The following is a 21,389-nucleotide window of genomic DNA, read 5'->3' as shown; positions in this document are numbered from 1 at the left end:
AAGGCACAATAGTGACAACAAATTTAATTATGTTTTTGGTAATGTTTTTCTTCAAATTTACTTTAAATTTTGCATAAAACTACAAATTTTTTGTCTAAAATATAACTTAGCACCCTATAAATATGTCAAAATGACAATAAAAATCAACTTCTTTACAAATTTGAGTTTTCAGAATTTCATACATAAAAAATTAACAATGTTAATGGAAACTAAAGACATTAACCCACTATTGGCACATGCTATTTTTAATATAAAAATAAATTGCTATTAAAATCTTAGTTCAGGTTGCCTATATATAATACCATATTTAAGAGCAGTTGTATATGGCAAGTCAAATACCATGTAAAAAGAAATTATTGAAATCTTTACAGTATGAATTATAGGCCAAAACAAACTTTTCTTCAGTGCTAACTTTGATTCAAACTCCATTCAGAGCCATGTACAGAGATTATTGTCAAGGTCAAGGTCATTGTGAACTTGCATGATCGAGTGATGGCTAATTAATCAACCAGTATAGTTTAATTAAATAAAATGACAAAATCATAATATTTTTTATTATGCACTGAATATGTGCTATAGGGTGTATACTACCAAATCAAATCCCATAGACGACAATAGTAACATATGTGGCTAAAACTCCTACCTGCAACGTATCAACCGACATAAACGCCACGGATATAAATACTACCACCCCTTACACTTAAAGTGAATCAGAAATAAATGGGGGTCAAGCTGCTCGTTTCTGAGATAACGGGTAGCGTCTATGACTACCCTAGTTTCGCACAAAATTCGAGTACTTTTTTTTTACAGGTACCCCATACATGTTTCAAGCACAAGGCTACTTGACACATTGGTACTAGATGAAATAAAATTGCACATTTGTTTTACCCAGATGAAACTATTATTTTTTACAACCAACACACTCACATTTATAACCAATCACAGGACTTGTGGTGTTCACTTCTCTATCAAAAGTTGGGTGCACCTCCAACTTTGACCCAGCCGGAAGTTATTTGGCTCAGTACTACCTATATTTAGTAATGTAATGTTCGAACAATATCCGCAATGAACCGCTTCCAGTAAAGTCAATCAAAGGGCGTAGGCAGTTTCTATGTTATTTGTTTGGTTGTTGTTGTTGGGGGGGGGGGGGGGGGGAGGAGGATTGTTGGGTTTGTTTGGGGTTGGGGGGGGGTTGTTGTTGTTGTTTTGGGGGGTGGGGTCGGACGAACCACCCGCTAAGTCTAAAACGTTTTTTTTTTTCAATGCAGTGCCAGGCTATTCATATAGGTGTCCAGAGAAAATACAGACAAAAGGTTCCGCTAGGTTTATATTGCACATCCACCCCCCACCCCCACCCCCCCACCCCCCAGGTCCAGATCTCGCAACGCCTCTGCAGTCATACTTATACAATACTCAACAACGAAAGTTTAGCAAATATTTTTTATGACGTCTAAATTTGCCATGGTTGAATAAACCAGGTCCTCCTGTTTTGTTAAGGCAAAGGTTGGCGAGTTTATGTTGTTTGTAAATGGTAAACATTTCAGATGTGAATACTAATTAATAAAAATAGGTTAATTTATAAATGTTATGCAATTTCTTTTAACATTAGCTAAACTTTCGTTGTTGAGTATAGTAACACACACAAATGCACTGCTCTTCCTTTTATGTTCATAGATAAGTATTATAATATGGGAAAATTAGGTCGTTTGTTTATACAGTAAAATAAATACTGGTCGTTTAATACAAATACTGGTCGTTCATGCAGAATAGAACAGAACGGAACTTTATTACGCTCAGGCCGTTACACAACATACAATAACAATATTTATAGTAACAAGACGGGTTTTACAGGAGATAATAAAATACTGTAGAATAATATAATGTTAATATGCATAGGACAAACGATTAACGTTAAAGTTTGTTTAACGACACCACTACAACACATTGATTGATTGATTAATTAATCATCGGCTATTGGATGTCAAACATTTAGTAATTCTGACATACTGTCATCAGAGAAAACCCGCAACTCTTTTTTTGTTTTTTTTGTTAGCAGCAAGGGATGGGACAAAAGGTTACGTTATCGGACATAAGGCCGGTAGCCATTGCGGTAGGTAGTGGATTCGCATCGCTGTAGCGGCTCCACCCACAGCGAGTTTACCACTTAATGGTCACTCCACTGACTTCTCTCTCACTAACCACTAAGACACTGTTCTGGACGGAGGCGGGATTTAGCTTAGTCGGTTGAGTGCTCGCCTGAGGTGCTCGCCTCGCAGGATCCATTCAGCTGATTGGGGTGTTTTTTCTCTCTCGTTCCAACCAGTGCACCACAACAACTGGTCAAAGGCCGTGGTATGTGCTTTCTTGTCTGTGGGAAAGTGCATATAAAAGATCCCTTGCTGAATAGGGGAAAATGTAGCGGGTTTCCTCTGATGACTAGGAAGGAAGGAAATGGTTTATTTAACGACGCACTCAACACATTTTATTTACGGTTATATGGCGTCGGGCTTATGGTTAAGGACCACACAGATACTGAGGGAGGAAACCCGCTGTCTCCACTTCATGGGCTACTCTTTTCGATTAGCAGCAAGGGATCTTTTATATACCTTTCATATACCAGTCGTGGTGCACTGGCTAGAGCGATTGATGACTATGAGTCAGAATTACCATATGTTTGACATTCAATAGCCGATGATTAATAAATCAATGTGCTCTAGTGGTGTCGTTAAATAAAACAAACTTCTGTTCTGGACAGACAGCCCAGAAAGCAGAGATGTGTGAACTTAGGACGGCGTGCTTGAACCTTAATTGGATTTGAGCTCGAAAGTATTATAGAATCTGAAATTGCCGGCTGTTGGTCCATGGTCAAATACCGGTCGTTCGCGCACAGGAAAAACTGCTTGTTAATGCATTTATAGGAAATACTGGTCATTCATCTATAGAGAAGTAAAGGTCTTGTGTTACTTACAGAGTAATGCCGGTCGTTAATGTACAGCGGATATATCAGGAGTTTTCATAGGAAAACTATTATCGTTTGATAACGTTTACGGTAATACCAGCATAAAGAATATAGGCTACGCATTTTCGTCTAACGGGAAAATACTTATCCCTTTATAGCGAGGGTACCAGTCTTGTTAAAGTGACAGACCCTAGTTTTTAAACACTATGGCGTATGTTTCACCAATTAGAGCCGTTTTTTATCAAATGAAATCAGACATTAATTAGAGTTTATTGTTTAGATTATCCATGTCCGTACATCGGAAGGATTTATGGTCATCCTGGTGTCTCTAATACCACGAAATGCGTTTTTGATTCATATTTAGAAAGGCACGTGCGTCTGAGAAATATCTGTTATGAAGACGCGCTCTTGTTTATTTTTAAGAATATTTCACCCCTTCAACGATCAATCAATCAATAAAGTATTTACATGCTCCTATACCACGAAGGTTTCGAGCATGTCTATCCCAGGTTCGGCCACCGGATGCCAGTAGTCCAACCTGGGACAGAACAATTACTGGGGCAATTTTGATATTTAAACAAACAGGGAAAAAGGACTTTACAATAAATAATTTTGTGCGTTATTTTCCCAAACAATATTTAATATACAGCCAAAAACTAACAATTTGTAACGCAAATTTAGATCGGGCAGTCCTAAATATAATTTTTTTTTTTTTTTTTTTTTAAATATATTAATTAGCCCTCAAAACCTTCAACGACACAGACTCTTTAGGCAAAATACCGGTCGTTTAAGTATGAGAAATATACCGGTCCATTGCAAAAGAATGTAGTATTTGCATATAACGACCCCTCAGCACATTTTAAACTACGACTATTTGATGTTTAAACTAGTATAGCAATCTCGACACGATTGTGCTTCATACAAGTCCGTCGAAACGCGAGGATATTATTTATCGGCTTGAATATCAATTGATGGTAGTAGTTGTTAGGTTCAAATCCCAGTTCCGACTCAGTGGAGAGGTGTAAAGCCACTGCACCGACTTCCCTCTTACTAACAACTAATTAACGGTTAATCACTAACACACCGTCCTTGACTGAGCCTAGATTGCTAAGCTGTGTGACCAGGGCCTCGATGGCGCAGTGGTTAAACCATCGGACTACAGTCTGGTAGGTACAGGGTTCGCATCCCGGTACCGGCTCCCACCCAGAGCGAGTTCTTAAGGGTTCATTGGGTAGGTGTAAGGCCACTACACCCTCTTTTCTCTCACTAACCATTAACCAACTAACCACTAACCCACTGTCCTGGACAGACAGCCCAGATAGCTGATGTGTGTGCCCAGGACAGCGTGCTTGAAGCTTAGTTGGATATAAGCACGAAAATAAGTTAAAATGAAATGTGTGACCAGGACTGCGGGTTTGAACATTAAGTGGATATAAGTACGAAAGATTTAATAAAACGTTCGTGTCAGCCGGCTTCCTTCGAACGATCGGATGAGTTGTGTAAATATAATTACTCATGGTACATCGTGCGATTTGTGTCCTGGTGGAGGGGGTAATTTTTAACTTAAATATATATTTATAAATGTATATTTCTCCATTATTATCTAAAACTAAAATATTTAGAACTGTTAGTTCTTTTTTTTTTAATATTTATTTTTAAACGATTTTTTGTTTGTTTGTAGAATGGGGTGTCAGTGAATATTTATAGGCAAGGAATATAACGTTTGTTTAACGGCACCTCAGCACATTTTAAACTATGGCTATTCCGTGTGTAACATAATTATGGTTATTTCGAAATTTGGTCGATAGAGACAAAAAGTAAAAGACATTGAGACCACATGGGCTACTCCTGCCGATAAAGCAGCAGAGATCTTTTACATGCAGTTTCCAATAGACAGGACAGTACGCAACCACAATCTTTGAAGTAGTCAGTCAATGGGTGGGACAGAAAAAAAGCCGAGTCCACTAAAAACGATCGATTCTGCTATCCTCAGACCCACCACTGACCCACATCCCGCCACTGAAGACGAATATTATATTACTGTGAAATCCTTTATTTTCAAAAGCTTAATACATAAAGACATTTTGTTGGGTTCTAAAATTCGTGAATTGAAAATGTAGCTGTAGTATCATAAATTCGTATTGTATGTATACATATACTCCAGTGTCGTTGTGTTCTTGAATTCGTTGATTAAACTAGTCCATGAATTATACGGAAATTAGCCCTCGACAAACAAAAGTGATTTCACAGTCTGTAGGAGATATTCTAGATGACAGCCATTTATTAGTTTAACGACACCACTAGAGCACATTGATTTATTTATCATCGGCTATTGGATGTCAAACATTTGGTGAAACCCGCTACACCCACAGACAGGATAGCACATACCACGGCCTTTGATAAACCAGCGGTGGTGCACTGGCTAGAACGAAATGTAATGGGCCCACCGACGGGAGTCGATCCTAGACCGACCGCGCATCAAGCGGACGCTTTAACACTGGGCTATGTCCTGCCACTCCATTTGTTAGATACTAAATAACCACAGTTTAAAATGTGCTGGGGCGTCGTGAAACAACATAACTTTCTTTCCTTTATTCTATACAAGAGAATTTCAAAAGTTTAGAATTCTTTTCTCAGAGAGTTAATTCACAATGTTCTACTTAACATCTAACTTGCAAAATTAATCAGATTTCTAGACCTGAACAGAAAAAAGTGACAAGAAAAAGGCGTATTAAGAATACTAGAGAATTCAATAGTTAAATCCATCACTGTTCCAGTGACAGACGTGAGTCGCGTGGCTGTATTGATGGAAATAAAATCTATTCATCGCTTTCCGGATTTGCATTCACACGCAACCATGCCAGCTTATTTACATACCGTACTGAACTAGCCAGCAATAAAGTTCTTCGCCGTGTCTGTCCGTCTCAGAGCGTATTTGAGAAATCGCAATACAGGAAGACACGACATCTTAACACGTTTTAAACAAACTTACTGTTATTTGGTATCTAAAATAGTTATTGCGACGATTGGTCTTGAGTGAAAGAAACCCGTTGCCGCCACATCGGATACTATTACAAAAGAGCAACAAGGGGTCTTTTATATAAAGGGTTTTTTTTCACAAAAGAGGGCAACAGCGGACGCCATAACCTTTGACACAACTATCATGGGAAACTGACAGGAAAGAGAAATTTGAAAATGTCCACTGATGGGAGTCGATGCTGCGACTTATCTAAATTTACTACAAAACACATGACATGTACTAACTTTAGACAAGTAGCAGTAGAAAATATTTTGCATAAGACCTGAATACATAGAGTGTTGCTGCAACTCACTGAACATATATTTTACGAATTCATTATTGCAATGCCATTCCAGCACGTTTTTAATCTACGGATATTAGGTATCAATAATAACTAAAATACTTGGTCTAGCAAAATGAGAGCGGAGACACGTTACGGCCTCATAAAATTTAGTACTCCTTTCGATATTAGTTGCTGTGAATATTTAGATGTGCATTTAAACAGACGTCATAGCACATACTGCTACTGCTGGGATACATTTTTATAATAAACATTCAAAATTATTCTTAAAAGGACATCCAATTTGTAATACATTCGCACGCACACAAACACACACACAGAGAGAGAGAGAGAGAGAGAGAGAGAGAGAGAGAGAGAGAGAGAGAGAGAGGGGGGGGGGGAGACAGGCGCACACACACAGACACACATATAGATAAACAATACGCATACATACATACATACATACATACATACATGCACATATACACATAGACATACAGACACACATACACATGCATATTCGCACACAATCCACATACACATATATACAAACGCACAAAGACACACAATTACATTATATCACATCATATCACAGACGGACACACGGACACACCTATCTAGAATTTTAATTCATGAGCTGTTTCCACCACCAAAAGTATTGTTATAACTAACCACTTCAATATCACGGCTTACTAACAATTAACTGAACAGTGCAGATAAACAACTTACATCAAGTTCCGCCTGACACTTGATTTGTTTTTCAACTTATTTTCGTGCTTATATCCAATTGATGTTCAAGCACGCTGTCCTGGGCACACACCTCGGCTATCTCGGCTGTCTGTCCAGGATAGTGGGTTAGTTGTTAATTGTTAGTGGTTAGTGAGACAGAAGATGGTGTAGTGGCCTTACACTTACCAATTGAGTCGTTAAAGGGACATTCCTGAGTTTGCTGCATTGTTAGATGACTAATAAAATATTTCTACGTTTAAACTTACATATTAAATATATTTTCTTGTTTAGAATATCAGTGTCTGTATATCCAATATTTTTCTGGTCTTCTTAATATTTTTAAGAAGCCCAAATTGGATTTTGTCTTCAAAATAATTTCGTATAAATAAATATATTTTAAGAAATAAAATGAAATTTAACCTAGTACAACTATTAAAACGATCAGAAACACATTTACTATACAGCCACTAATATTGTATGCAGGAAAATATATTTGATATGTAATTACAATCGTTAAAAAGTCTCTGTTAGTCGATAACATCTTAAAAATTCAGGAATGTCCCTTTAAAACTCGCCCTGGGTGGGAACCGGTACCGGGCTGCGAACCCTGTACCAGCCGTATGTCCGATGGCTTAACCACGACGCCACCGAGGCCGGTCTAAGTTCCGCCTGACACTTGAGATTAAACAATCACGGTATCACTCGACAATAAGAACTTCTTACCTGAGATAACCGCGTTAATCTCCTTCCCTCTATCAACTGATGTTTCCAACTAATAACACAAAAGTGCCAAGCCGGGCTATAACTCAACTCTACTCCACAAGCGCTCTCCAGCGGTCACTTCAATATACCTCTGATACTTTTTGCGAAACATGCATGTTCAGCGCATGACTACAAAGGATTTTTTTTCATGCACGAAACAAAAAGTAGCAACGCCAGAAAACCGAGAGACATATTCCAAAGTGGAAGTTAAACGTTGGAGCATCCGCCCGACCACTTCCAATCCATTAGAAAGAACTCCCATTGGATGCCACGACTCCTCGGCATCACCAATAACACCGCCGATGTAAATGATCAATAGAAATTAATGCTCTCGTTGGCATTCCAATGAAATGACGACTGCAGCGTATTCGTTCACATTATACCACCATACAGTGTTGTGACGAGCGAGATGTCGTTAGCTTTGTTGTACATCGAAAACAAATTCGTTACGCCATACAACAACAACAACAAAACTCCAAGAAAAACACAACAGCTGATCATGATCGTGTGTCACTCACGAATCCAATTTAATTTTCTTCTTTTATTTAATTTCAATGCAGGTGTCATTAGTAAAATACCAGCGGTAATATCGGTTTGTTGTTTGGCATTGATTTTCTGATAAATCAGTAACATAATAGTCTTTGGATTGCTTGTTTTGTATCTACTTGCCATGTGTTGGATAAAGATAATTTTTCGAAGTGAATGGCATTTAGTCCTGCATTCGTATTTATATTATTTAAAAGACACGCGTAGTCCCGTCATTTTCCATCATTAAAGGTCCATTTTCTTAATTGCAAATGCCACATTTCTCTATCTTTACAATTATTTCTGATAAAATATTACAAATTAATTGATTCCACACACAATAGCTGCATAATTGCTAGTAACTGGAGAATATATAAATTGCTATGTGACCATGGAGCATAATTAGCTGTTTTTCCAAAAATCCTAGACTAAACATAGAGTTAACTGAAAATTATACATGAGGTTTCTTTGCATCCACCCCTGCTGGTCATCTCTAGATTTTCCAATCAAATAAGTTTTCTATTAGAAAATAATTTGTTTTTGTAATCTGGTTTTGATGCACGGGAATAACCTGTGCTGTTACATTTTTAGTAAGGTGATATTTTTAAAGTTTAACATTTACAATTGCAGTTATATGAATGGCATTATTTCAAAACTATTTTTTACTTTTCAAACCACACGTAGTTATTATTTGTCATTAAAACAATTTACTTTTATTCATTCATTTCAACTTATTTTCGTCCTTATATCCAATTGATGTTCAAGCTCGCAGTCATGGGCACACACCTCAGCTATCTGGGCTAGCTGTCGAAGACAGAGGATTAGTTGTTAGTTGTTATTGGTTAGTGAGAGAGAAAAGGGTGTAGTGGTCTTACACCTACCCACTGTATCGTTAAAACCGGTACCGGTACCGGGATGCGAACCCTGTACCTACCAGCCTTATGCCCGATAGCTAAGCCACGACGCCACCGAGGCCGGTACAATTTACATTAGTCCCTTTTGCACGCACGCACATACACGTAATAAATACGCACACATATGCACGCACACACACAGGACGCACATACGTATACGTGTATGTAGCTGTGGTGTACTAACTTCATGTCTGTGTTTGCCTACATGCGTCTCTGTGTATTATTATCCTGTTCAATTATTTAGACCCAAAGTTTTTTGCAAATGTTACGTTTATTTCCTATTCGATATTTGTTTTCTTTGCATTTACATGAAAACAAACCCAAACCCCGACAGGTTTTATATACAAATCATCATATAAAATGCACGAAGTTGACTTAATTCCACTTTTTAAAAATCTCTGTGTCGTTTGAATGCACGTTATTTCGCCTATAAATAACTAAGGTCATTTGCATATCAAAAGCATCATTCTATAGTGCGTTTCAAACTAATGTTCGGTTCTATCGTCCTATCCGCACAAATCGTAGTATGACCTATATTTAAGAAAATATCTGTAAACATGAAGCAGGCGCGAATTCAGGTGGGGAGTTCAAGTGACAAAACCTCAGTTTGAAAAAAAAATATGTATCAAATATTATAATTATATTGTGGAATACACAAGCGCGCGCGCTGAAGGAGAGAGAGAGAGAGAGAGAGAGAGAGAGAGAGAGAGAGAGAGAGAGAGAGAGAGAGAGAGAGAGACGTCATTTATGTAACGACGCACTCAACATATTTTAATCTATGGTTATATGGTTATAGGGAGAGAGAGAGAGAGAGAAGAATATGGTATGCATGCGATTGGTGGAGGTGTGACCCTCTGCACAACCCCAACCCCACTTAAGGCTTCTTTTGTATATGGAGCGGGACGTAGCTCAGAGGTAAAGCGTTCGCTCATGGTAGGTCGACTGATCGATCCCACATGGTGGACCCATTGGGTTGTGTCTAGTTCCAGCCTGTGTACCACAACTGATGTATAAAGGCTGTGGTATGTGCTATCCTGTCTATGGGATGGTGCATATAAAACGTCCCTTATTGCTTATCAAACTTGCTTATCGGAAACAGTGGCCCATGTGGCGGTAGCGAGTTTCTTTCTCACTGTCATAATGCTCCTTAACCGTTTTGTCTGACGCCACATAAACGTATATCAAATGCGTTTAGTGTGTCGTTAAATAAACATTTCTCTCGTATGTATGTGTAGTCTATATGCATTTCTAGTCGATTAGTTTATAGGTTGTTAGGTTGTTTGATAGTGAATGATATGGAAATAAATTGTTTTTGGTGTTAAAGAGTTCATGCATACATTAAAGTAATACTCCTGATGGGTATGGAGAAATAACTTAATCAGTCGACGAACTCATTTCTTCATCACTATCTTCGTTAAGGGGGATTATCACAGGGGGTATTTTATTTCTTATAAAACTATTTTGTTTTCTAAAATCTTCTTCGATCTTTATTACATGTTTAACTGCGTCAGAGAAGTGTGTAGGTGTGACAGAGTTCAATGCATGTGCAAGTTCTCTCCGCACCGTGGTCATTTTACCATCATTATGACGAGCTATGTGCCCTTTGACTTGACTCCAGATCAGTTCTATCGGATTGAGTTCAGTGTCTTGGCGGCAGTCTTAGACACAAGTGCCCATGGCGTTCAGCAATATCATCAGTAACAAATTGCTTTGCACATTTGTTACTTTTCACAAGTTCATAAAGAACTGGCTTTGTCATGTTACTCTCAAAAGGTATATTTTTGTTTCGTAGCCACAACTGAATTTCTTCCTTTTTAGCGTTTAGTGCAGGACATCGTGTAATCTCAGTTAATTTGTTGTGGTAGCTTGCGTTATCCATGACGATAACAGAAGGTTCTGGTAGAGAAGGCATAAGTTGTTCTTCAAATCATTTGATGAAATTGTCATGATTCATCTCACCATGATAGTCTCCGTCTGTTTTTTTAGCCTCAAAGATCAATTCACAGCCATCTATCAATCCATATTTATCACAGCCAGCATGACAAATAATAAGTCTTTTTTCCCTTCCCAGTCACCGAACAGAGTTTAGGAACTCGATCAGCAGCGTCTGATTTCGGCAGGTGATTGGCGGTACTTGTGCCCGGGTGGATATCTGTCCAGTGGTGGGATGTTGTGTGGTTGACATTCACCCAGGTCTCATCTTGATACACTATTAAATACCCCTGTTCTCGTAAACTGGATATTTCATGGAGATAGGACAGTCTCCTGTCTGATATATTGGCGTCCTCAAAAATCACTTTTCCGGTTGTAGACATATGTTGGTATTTAAAATCGAGGTCATGGAGTGTTCTTCGTAAAGTTGATATGGATATGTTGATTCCACATTCCTCCCTTAAAGCCACGTTAATCTTATGTAATGTAGGTAATTCGCCCTCTCTATAAAATCTGTATACTCGTCGTCTAATAACATCTTTCTGTTTTCGGTCGCGTTTTTTAACAGTGATTTCTGTGCTTGGATTCGTAGAGCTTAGATTTTTCACAGTTCTTTTTACTGTTGAAACCGAAACTTTAAGTGCAGCGGAAACTCGATCGACAATTCGATAAGAAGCATACCTAGGTCTACCGCGCTGATATTCATCTTCAAAATAATCGAAAACATTCTTAATACACAATTTTACATCAACTGAAGTGTTTTTCGATTTACCCATATTTAACCAAGCAATGCTATCGTATTTTGAACATTCAGGGCTGTCTGCGGGATGAAAAAGTGGTTGAACCCATACGAGTCCGAACAATAGCCCTTTGGTTTTTCGCATTACAAATGTAACACCCCACCCCCAAACCCCAGCCCCTAGCACCACCCTAAATACTATATATATATATATATATATATATATATATATATATATATATATATATATATACGTATGAGTTCCCAATTTAGAGGCAAATTAAATAACATTTTTATTATTATTTGATGTTGGTGGCTTTTATCATTTTATCCCCCCCCCCCCCCTTGGTCTTCTGGGTCCGGCCCCGCATTAAATTTATTTATAAATTTGGAAAGCACATTCCTACTGTGTGTGAGGTGATTTGTGTTTATTACTGTGCTACACCTCAGTTGTGTTAGGTTAGGTATGGTATGCTAATATATAATTGATATAATAAAATAAAAATACATAATACATTAGCTAAATTTATTAAATATAATGCACCTTCAAGAAAGGGTTACATGTTCTGTTTGTTTACAGCTATGTTTAACGGAAAGATTAGACAATGCTGATACACACTGCAAAACAATAATAACCTTGATTTAGTGAAACAAGCTATAATGGCCTTCACGTAGCCTCAGATCCCAATGTTTTGATATGCAAATGACCGTAGTTATTTATAGGCGAAATAACGTGCATTCAAACGACATAGAGATTTTTAAAAAGTGGAATTAAGTCAACTTCGTGCATTTTATATGATGATTTGTATATAAAACCTGTCGGGGTTTGGGTTTGTTTTCATGTAAATGCAAAGAAAACAAATATCGATTAGGAAATAAACGTAACATTTGCAAAAAACGTTGGTCTAAATAATTGAACAGGATAATAGTATGTGTATTATACATTTAAAGAATTTAGAATTTTAATTTTGATATGATTTCTATTATTATATACAAGTTTACAGTTAGTATTGTACATCCTTATTTCAAATATACCAAAAAGCTCACCAAATAGTCAATAGGTTCTAAGTTCAAATATATCACAAGCTTGTCCAGATCTATCGAAGACCTCCAATTATTTCACAGACCTTTCCAAATCTAAGGGTTCCATATATATATATATATATATATATATATATATATATATATATATATATATATATATATATATATATATATATATATATATATATATATATATACCTAGTCAAACCTGTCCTAGTAGCCACCTGTAATCAGCGGTCACCTGCCTTAAGCGGCCACTCTTTTCCCTCCCAAACGATTTATAATGTAAATGCACCTGTAATAAGCGGTCAACTGTCTAACGCGGCTAGTGGCCACCTAAATCGGATCCCAAATCGCTAAAATAACTGTATTATGAGGCAACATTAAACGTTTACTGTTATATAAAAGGGATATTTTAACAACAGTGATAAGGTGCAGCAAATAACCGATCTTCACACTTTCAGGAATACTAGTCCCCTTTCAGTTCCGACATCTCAACTGTGTATCAATTAAGAAAGTATGACTTGGAATACATCTAATTGCCTCTGGGCAGGCTATGCTTGACATATGTAAATTCAATACACCGCATGAAGTAGGAATAAAATAATTAAATGGAAAAAGAAAACAAAGTTGTTGAGAACGGTTAATTTAATACATTCCAATGTCAAAAGTTGTTTATAGTCAACTGTGAAGCACACATCCGTCAATTAGCAATACAGACGGTAAAACACATGTTTTAAAGACTATATGTGGCAACCTGTAATCAGCGGCTACCTGTCTTAAGCGGCCACTTTTATCTACTCCCTTGACTGACCGCTTAAGACAGGTTTGACTGTATATAACACCTCCATTAAATGTCTTTAAATTAGTAACTTCGAAACACCATTATCATAGATTACACAAATGTCTAAAAGTGTATTACAAACAGCTATAAAGCACAGTAAATATTTTAAATTGTCTTGTAGACTTGAGTATCAACATTTTTAAAGACGTTTTATTGGATTTCAGATTTCTCCAGACTTCTAAATCAAAGACGATTTTAGAGGTCTATTGCAGACCTTTAATGTCTCCTTGCTAGAAATCGAGCTTTCTTATTTATTTGTAATATTTTCTATTTTTCTTAGGGACTTGTCTGATTAATTGTAATATTTGGAAACGGCAAGTTGTAAATCATTATTGTCAAATTATTTTCAGCTTTAAATTCACGGAACAGTACATCTGAAAACTTGACCTTTGACCCCATCTCCTAACGAGGCAGAAATGATAAGCTCAGGGCTAATTCCAGATATGATTGCATGTAGGGTGTGTGGGGGTGAGATGTTTTATTCCTTCAGGTTCTCTTGGATTTCTTTTTCTTTTTATTAAGCATGATTCATTTTACAATTAAAAATATATATATTCTGATGGCCGCTGTAAATTATCTACTTTAATTGTTTTGAGTGATGGGTGTTAAAATAAGGTTACCACGTCAGCACCCACTTCGTTCACAGGTAATCATTTGAGGAACAGTCCTAGTTACTAGACGATTTATATCGTTTACGAAGGACGCGATAACGTCTTCTGAGTCTTCATATACTTTTTGGATTGTTGCAACAATTAATTACTTTCAAAAATGAACCGTAGAAGATTGGGTTATCTCAAAAAAGGATATATATCTTGTATTTTTTTAAATAGTCTTCTTGTTTTGAAAGCTTGCACAACACTGATAAATGTTGACGCAATCTACAGAGACGAAAATCTTGACGTGTGTTTCAAGTTCAATTTAACAGTTTTATCATCTGTCGTAATTAAGTGGAACAGCAGGATTTCTCTGCATAGCTTCCGATAATTATATTGCATTAGGTGGTACGTCATACCATTTCCCTGACAACGCCGAACAAAAAGCGGAGCATTTGAGCATTAAATTAGCATGCAGTAGTGTGTTATAACGGGTTTTTCACACAGAACCCGCCTGTTTGTAAACGGCAGCTGTTATAATTACAGTGACAGATGCAAACCTTTCCATGGAGGGATGCAACTCTTTAATAAGGGCACCTATCTGATATCACCATGGAAATGAGTGTTGGTTATTGACGTATCAGCACATTTTAATCTATGACTATTTAGTGTACAATATAATATACTTAACGACAACAAAAAATGTGAATAATTTATACACACACACACACACACACACACACACACACACATACAGACACACATACACACTTACACATACATACATACATACATACATACATACATACATGGATGCCTCAATAGATCAGAGCGCATCGAGGTTACTCTTGCAATTTGCGCGCGATTCGGTGCCACAGATTCGAGTCCTAGCAACGGTATGGGACAATTTGTGAGGCCAGAAAGGATTTAATTATCCCCTGCGCCAGTGCGTTAATATCTATGTATGTAACAGTCAACCTCGACATACATACAATATATAGATATTCATACATCAATACATACATGCATACATACATACATACATACATACATACATACATACATACATATATACATACATACAATATATATATAGAGAGAGAGAGACAGACAGACAGAGAAAGAGAGAGACAGAGATAGATAGACAGAGGGAGATTTATTTTATCACAAAGTAGCAAAATTAGAGATGACCGCAAATTACAGTAAATACCATGCATGAGAGAGAGAGAGAGAGAGAGAGAGAGAGAGAGAGAGAGAGAGAGAGAGAGAGAGAGAGAGAGAGAGAGAGAGAGAGAGAGAGAGAGAGATATTTTTTCTCAAAGTAGCATATTCAAAGTGGCCGCAAATTAACCCCAATTACCACGCATTTCCAGCAATAGAATAACATACAGGAGTGAAAACGACGAAAACAAGAAGCCAGGACCGTGCGGGTGACTTTAACGATACTGGTATCTGTTGTAATTAACACTAACGGCACAGCTTCTGCCACGTCGTATCATTAAGAAATATAATTACATTGGCGAACATGCCAACATATTTTAATCAGTCATGATGGCAAGCAGAGGAAATGTGTGGTTATGGTTGACATTACGTTCTCTGTTGTGCTCCAATCGGGATCCAATGAAACGTCCCCAAAACACTGAAATAGCATACAATTTGTTTACGTTTACTTCAGAAATATCGACACGCGTATTAAGAGTGGGAGACGATTTAATTACTAGTATGTTATGACATGTAGATCTATCGATTTGTTTTCTGTGCATTGTGGATTTAAATTATAATTTGATTTTATACATGATGGTGATATGTAGAATATGTTGATGGGGTTTTGATTCTGTCTTTTTTTTTCTGTTCTCATTTTGGGAGGATGGGGTGTTTGAGATTTGATTTTGGATAGGGTGTGAGTGAGTACATAAGATATACAAGTAGTTGCTACTTTTCATATTTATGGTTTGATTAAAGTTAAAGTTTGTTTTGTTTAACGACACCACTATAGCATATTGATTTGTTAATCATCGACTATTGTATGTCAAACAGTTGGTACGATATATAATCTTAGAGAAAACCTGCTACATTTATGGGGGTTTTTCCCCATTAACAACAAGGAATCCTTTATATTCACTGTACACATACAGGACAGCAAATACCACGACCTTTGATATACCAGTCTGTGGGCACTGGTTGGGGCAGGAAATAAACCCAATGAGAGAATACTTCCACCAAGGTAAGGTTCGATCCTACGATCCAAGCGTTTCAAGCGAGCGCTTTAACAACTGCTATAAGTGTCTAATATATATATATATGCCTTTTTTATGTAGTTTCTTACACAAACAGGATAAAATACCAATCTGCGTAAGGCCCGCTTTCCATTAACACGATTTTGCGCGCGTTTCAGCATGCGAGTTTATTGATACAGTGCATTTACATAGTTCATTTTCCATATACGCGATTTCGCGCGTGGGCATTCAGCGTGCTGGAAAAAAAGGTGATCGAGGTAACGTCATAACGTGAAGCATTCACTTTGGGCTTAAAGTACACTTTCAAAACGTTAAATTGTGTATAGTAATCCACTTGTGAAAACGCAAATATGGAAAAACGCATTTCACACTTCTGACGAACACATTAACCAATAAGTGACGTTCGTGGAATTAAATACAAATTGTATATATAATACAAAATGCGCAATATTTTGCCAAATAATCTATCAACAGTATAAAAGTCGTTTTCCATATGCCTGTTTTTTTGGCGCAGTGTAGGCGCGGAAAACGGACGCATCAAAAATTGAATTCCGAAATTATCAATAGTAGCGTTTGGGGCGCACATACGGTTCCTGTGCCGTGCTAGCGCAATGTCAAAACCACACACATGGAAAACCGCACTTACAGAATGAATGAATGAATGAATAAATGAATGAATGAATAAAAGGATGAATGAATTGGGGTATGTTTCTTTTTGGGGGGGTTGTTGTTGTTGTTTTTGTTGTTTGTTTTTTTGTTTTTGTTATGCTAATGTTTATAGTAGCCCAAACAGTGTTCAATCTCCAAATAATTTCGTACGTATAAAAAGATAAATTTTATAACGAAAATAAAATAAAATCTGAGTTACTACAAACATTAGGACGACCAGAAAACCGATTTTCTTAACAATATAGACTATATTCAAGACGCAAACGTAGTTGATGAAAAGTATTTATTGTTTAGAAATACGTTACCATGGTTTCAAACTCGGGATAGTTGTTTTAATGGCATGTATTGGAGTCACTGATCTAGTTTTGAAGGTACGTTCGTTTCGCATGAAATGCACTTGGAGCTACCACAAATACCAGAGCAACAACAAACACGTTGGATTTGCCAACAACAAACACGTTGGATTTGCCAACAACAAACACGTTGGATTTGCCAACAATTATAATTGAAGCAATGCGTTCTGAGTAATGTTGGTGATTTTAAGTAGCCACCTGACTTAAGAAGTCCGCTTGTAAACATTTCCTTGATGACTGCTGGATATGACACAAAGAGTTAACATTGATGTAAGATTCAACAGGATAGCACACTCAAGAATAAAAACTAGTTGAGAATTTAATCAGACATTTCAAAGGATTTGTAAATAAACACATCAAATACCATAACTGTGATGCATGGCGGACGAAAATGACATCAGTATATAATAAGGTCTTTAAAAAATACGAAAATTGCTCCCTTTTTTTTCTTTATTTCTTGTTTTATCTCTCTATAGAGTAGAATCCCTGTTGTCTCGTTCAATCAGACCCGTAACCTCGTTACGCCCGCTGCATGGGAATAGTAGTAACAGTGTAACACTAAAAACTTTATACCAAGAAACGATATATAAGCACAGACAATATAGTAAATGATAATAAAGAAAACTAAGTTTTGTATCATTTTTTTTTTTTCAAAAGTGATGGCGATGAAAGCAACACACGTGTTTAAAAAATGAAAGTAAACATCACAGTATGTTAAAATGTGGAAGTGAAAAAACATCCGGGTTGGGAATGTACTGCGACACTATAATCGTAGTTCATATTGTGCCTTCTCGCTAAATGTTTTGCCTGTTGGTCAGTCACTGAACTAGTATTTTGACGAGGCGTGACGTAACTCAGTGGTACAGCGCTCGCCTGATGCGTGATCGATCTAGGATACATTCCCGTCGGTGGGCCCATTGGGCTATTGCTCGTTCCAGCCAGTGCTCCGCAACTGGTGTAACAAAGGTTGTGGTATGTACTATCCTGTTTGTGGGATAGAGCATATAAAAGATCCCTTGCTGCTAATCGAAAAAGGGGTTTCAGCGACAGCGGGTTTCCTCTCTCAACATCTGTGTGGTCCTTAACAATATGTCCGACGCTATATAACCGTAAATAAAAGTAATGAATATTGTTTAAATCAAACTTTGTTTTCATAACAAGTTTGAGGACTGCGAAAACACTATTAAATATATGTTCTTGTGTAGAATATCAATTTCTGTATATTCAATGTGTTTCTGTTCATGCTAATATTTGTAAGTAGCCCAAACTGGATTTGGTATCCCAATATTTTCGAATGTACGAAAAAATATATAATATATTAGGAAAATAATAAATTTGACCTATCAGAAACACGTTTCATATACAACCACTAATGGTTTATTTAGAAAAATATAAATAATTTGTAATTACAGTCGTTAAAAAGTCTCTGATGGTCGACATCATTTTAACAATCGCGGGGCGAGACGTAGCCCAGTGGTAAAGTGCTCCCCTCATGCACGGTCGGTGTAGGATCGATCACCGTCGGTGGGACCATTTGGCTATTTCCCATTCCAGCCAGTGCACACAACCTGTATATAAAAAGCTGTGATATATGCTATTCTGTTTGTGGGATGGTGTTTATAAAAGACACTTTGCTAAGTACTCATGAAAAAAAATGTAGCGGTTTTCCTCCACAAATTCGACTATATGACTATATGACTATACGACTATACGACTATATGAGTATACGACTATATGACTATACGACTATACGAGTATACGAGTATACGACTATACGACTATATGCCAGAATGAATATTTGACATCCAATAGCCGATGATTAATAAATCAATGTACTTTAGTGGTGTCGTTAAACAAAACAAACTAACTTTTAACAATCGTCGAAAACTCAGGATCGCCCCTTTAATAAACTGCCTTACACACCAGGCAAACGTGATCTTATTTATGCACCATAAAGGAACAAAATGTTAGTGACTGTATTAATATTGTATAAAGTATACATAAAAATCAATAATACATTAACATAACCATACCCCATGACTTTTTACTGATCTTTACAGTTTTTAATACCAGCTGACATTGAAGTGAAATACACGTACAAAGAAAAGTACTGAATTGGTAACTGCTAATCCCTTTACGTCGCATCGCTTTAAAGCTGCAACCCTGCTTCCTGTATAATATCGTCTTTCAATGCAATATACAAACTAATGTGTTTGAAGTTATAAACATAGACAGTGGAATAATATACGGATATGAAATATATCTTATAAGACGTTTGAAATGTAAAACAGTATTTCAATAAATACGTTTGGGATTCTGTTCAAATTCTGTTTGGAGGTTGGAAGAATAAATAAATAAATTACTAAGAACGACATTAGAGTAGGCAAAAATCCATATGGTGTTAATACAAACACTGAGGTAACTTTAGTCTGAATCAGTTTCTTTTAGTTTTGTTATTTTTAAGAAAAAAATTGTTGTTGCTTAAAACATGGATATATATGTAAAGCAGTGATTCAGGGTTCCCAACCCCGACACTGCTATATGATCTGGGACAATAAATATTTATTTACCCCCCCCCCCCCCACCACCACCACCACACCTCCAAAAAAAAAAAGAAGACAAAAAACCCCAACAACTACTAAACACTGGGGTAACAAGAACCGCACCGAATATTCAGGTATGCATATTCTAAGCGAAATAATGCAAGTATTTAAGGTCTGTTAAGATATATTGACAATAATATGTATTTTATAATGTTTCATTTTATTCCAACACTATCACATGTATCACCAATGGCAGGAATGGTAGCGTTAACTGTAGAATAAAAAGGTGGGTACATCTCGAACTTTGACACAGTCAAATACTATTTGGTGCACTGCTACCTACATAAAACATACTTTACTACTAATTGATGCAACTGGCGTATGTGACTATAGCAGGTTTTTCACTCTCATATTTTCCTAGACAAAGAATTACAAAGTTTCAAGTTTATGAATAGAAACTGAAATTTCAAACACTTTGGTCTCAAAAAGATAAATATGTTAGTTAGAACCTAATCTGATATATATCTGTAGTTAACTTTAGTTTGACGTCAGACACTCTTCTGTAAATGCCGTAAAGGGAGTTGCTGAGACCACGAAGTTTCCACCAGACAATCAGTGAATCTAATTAGTTGCTACGTACATTTGAAAGCGGTTACCAGCCACATTCACTTTCTGTCTGCATGGAGATCTATGATTTATGAGAAGTAATGGCGACACGTATTCGTTTTCACAACACTGGATAGAATGTCACGTATTTGAAAAAAAAAGTACTTAACAAAATACCAACTTAACACGTTGTCAAAGCAAAATGGCGAGTTCGCATGTAAAGTATGGTGTAAATGTAGTGTGACCATCTTGGTCTCAATAACTCCTTGTTCCATAGATAACAGAAAATCTGAAGGTCACCTTTAGTTTGACAACAAATATATCGGACTAGTTAGGGCTCTGTTGTTCTAAGGTCACATGTTTGCTGAGGAGTCGTTAAAATTCATCCATTCACTCTTTGTTGTTGAATATTCATTAATTTGTATTTCCCGTCATAAATAACAGATTAGATTATTACATTCTGTTAATTTTGTTTACAGTCTTTATTTTAGGTTCCTTAAAGACTAATTGTTTTAATATAGAAGGTCTGCAAGAAAAGCGGGCCTCTATTGCTCAAATAGCCGAGTTGTGTGTCCATGGCAGTATGCTTGAACCTTAAATGAATATAAGCTTTGTGATGAAATGAGTGGAATATGGAAATA

General features: G+C 36.8%; 1 protein-coding gene across 2 annotated transcripts in view; it reads right to left on the bottom strand.

The window, feature by feature from the left end:
- The window catches only part of LOC121367830 (protein ABHD15-like), a 121,898-nt gene that overhangs the window by 28,360 nt on the left and 72,149 nt on the right, over positions 1-21,389 (bottom strand). The window contains exon 1 of one of the 2 annotated variants that reach the window (XM_041492219.1): positions 7,711-8,052. The exons of the other annotated variant lie outside the window; for it this stretch is intronic. The gene's annotated coding sequence lies outside the window, so the exon portion shown is untranslated. Of the gene's footprint in view, positions 1-7,710; positions 8,053-21,389 lie in introns of those variants that run through there. 2 annotated transcript variants of the gene reach the window in all.

The sequence above is a fragment of the Gigantopelta aegis genome, chromosome 3 (genome assembly GCF_016097555.1).
Source record: "Gigantopelta aegis isolate Gae_Host chromosome 3, Gae_host_genome, whole genome shotgun sequence".
Classification (NCBI taxonomy): Eukaryota; Metazoa; Mollusca; class Gastropoda; order Neomphalida; family Peltospiridae; genus Gigantopelta; species Gigantopelta aegis.
This window is presented reverse-complemented; position numbering and strand designations above follow the sequence as displayed.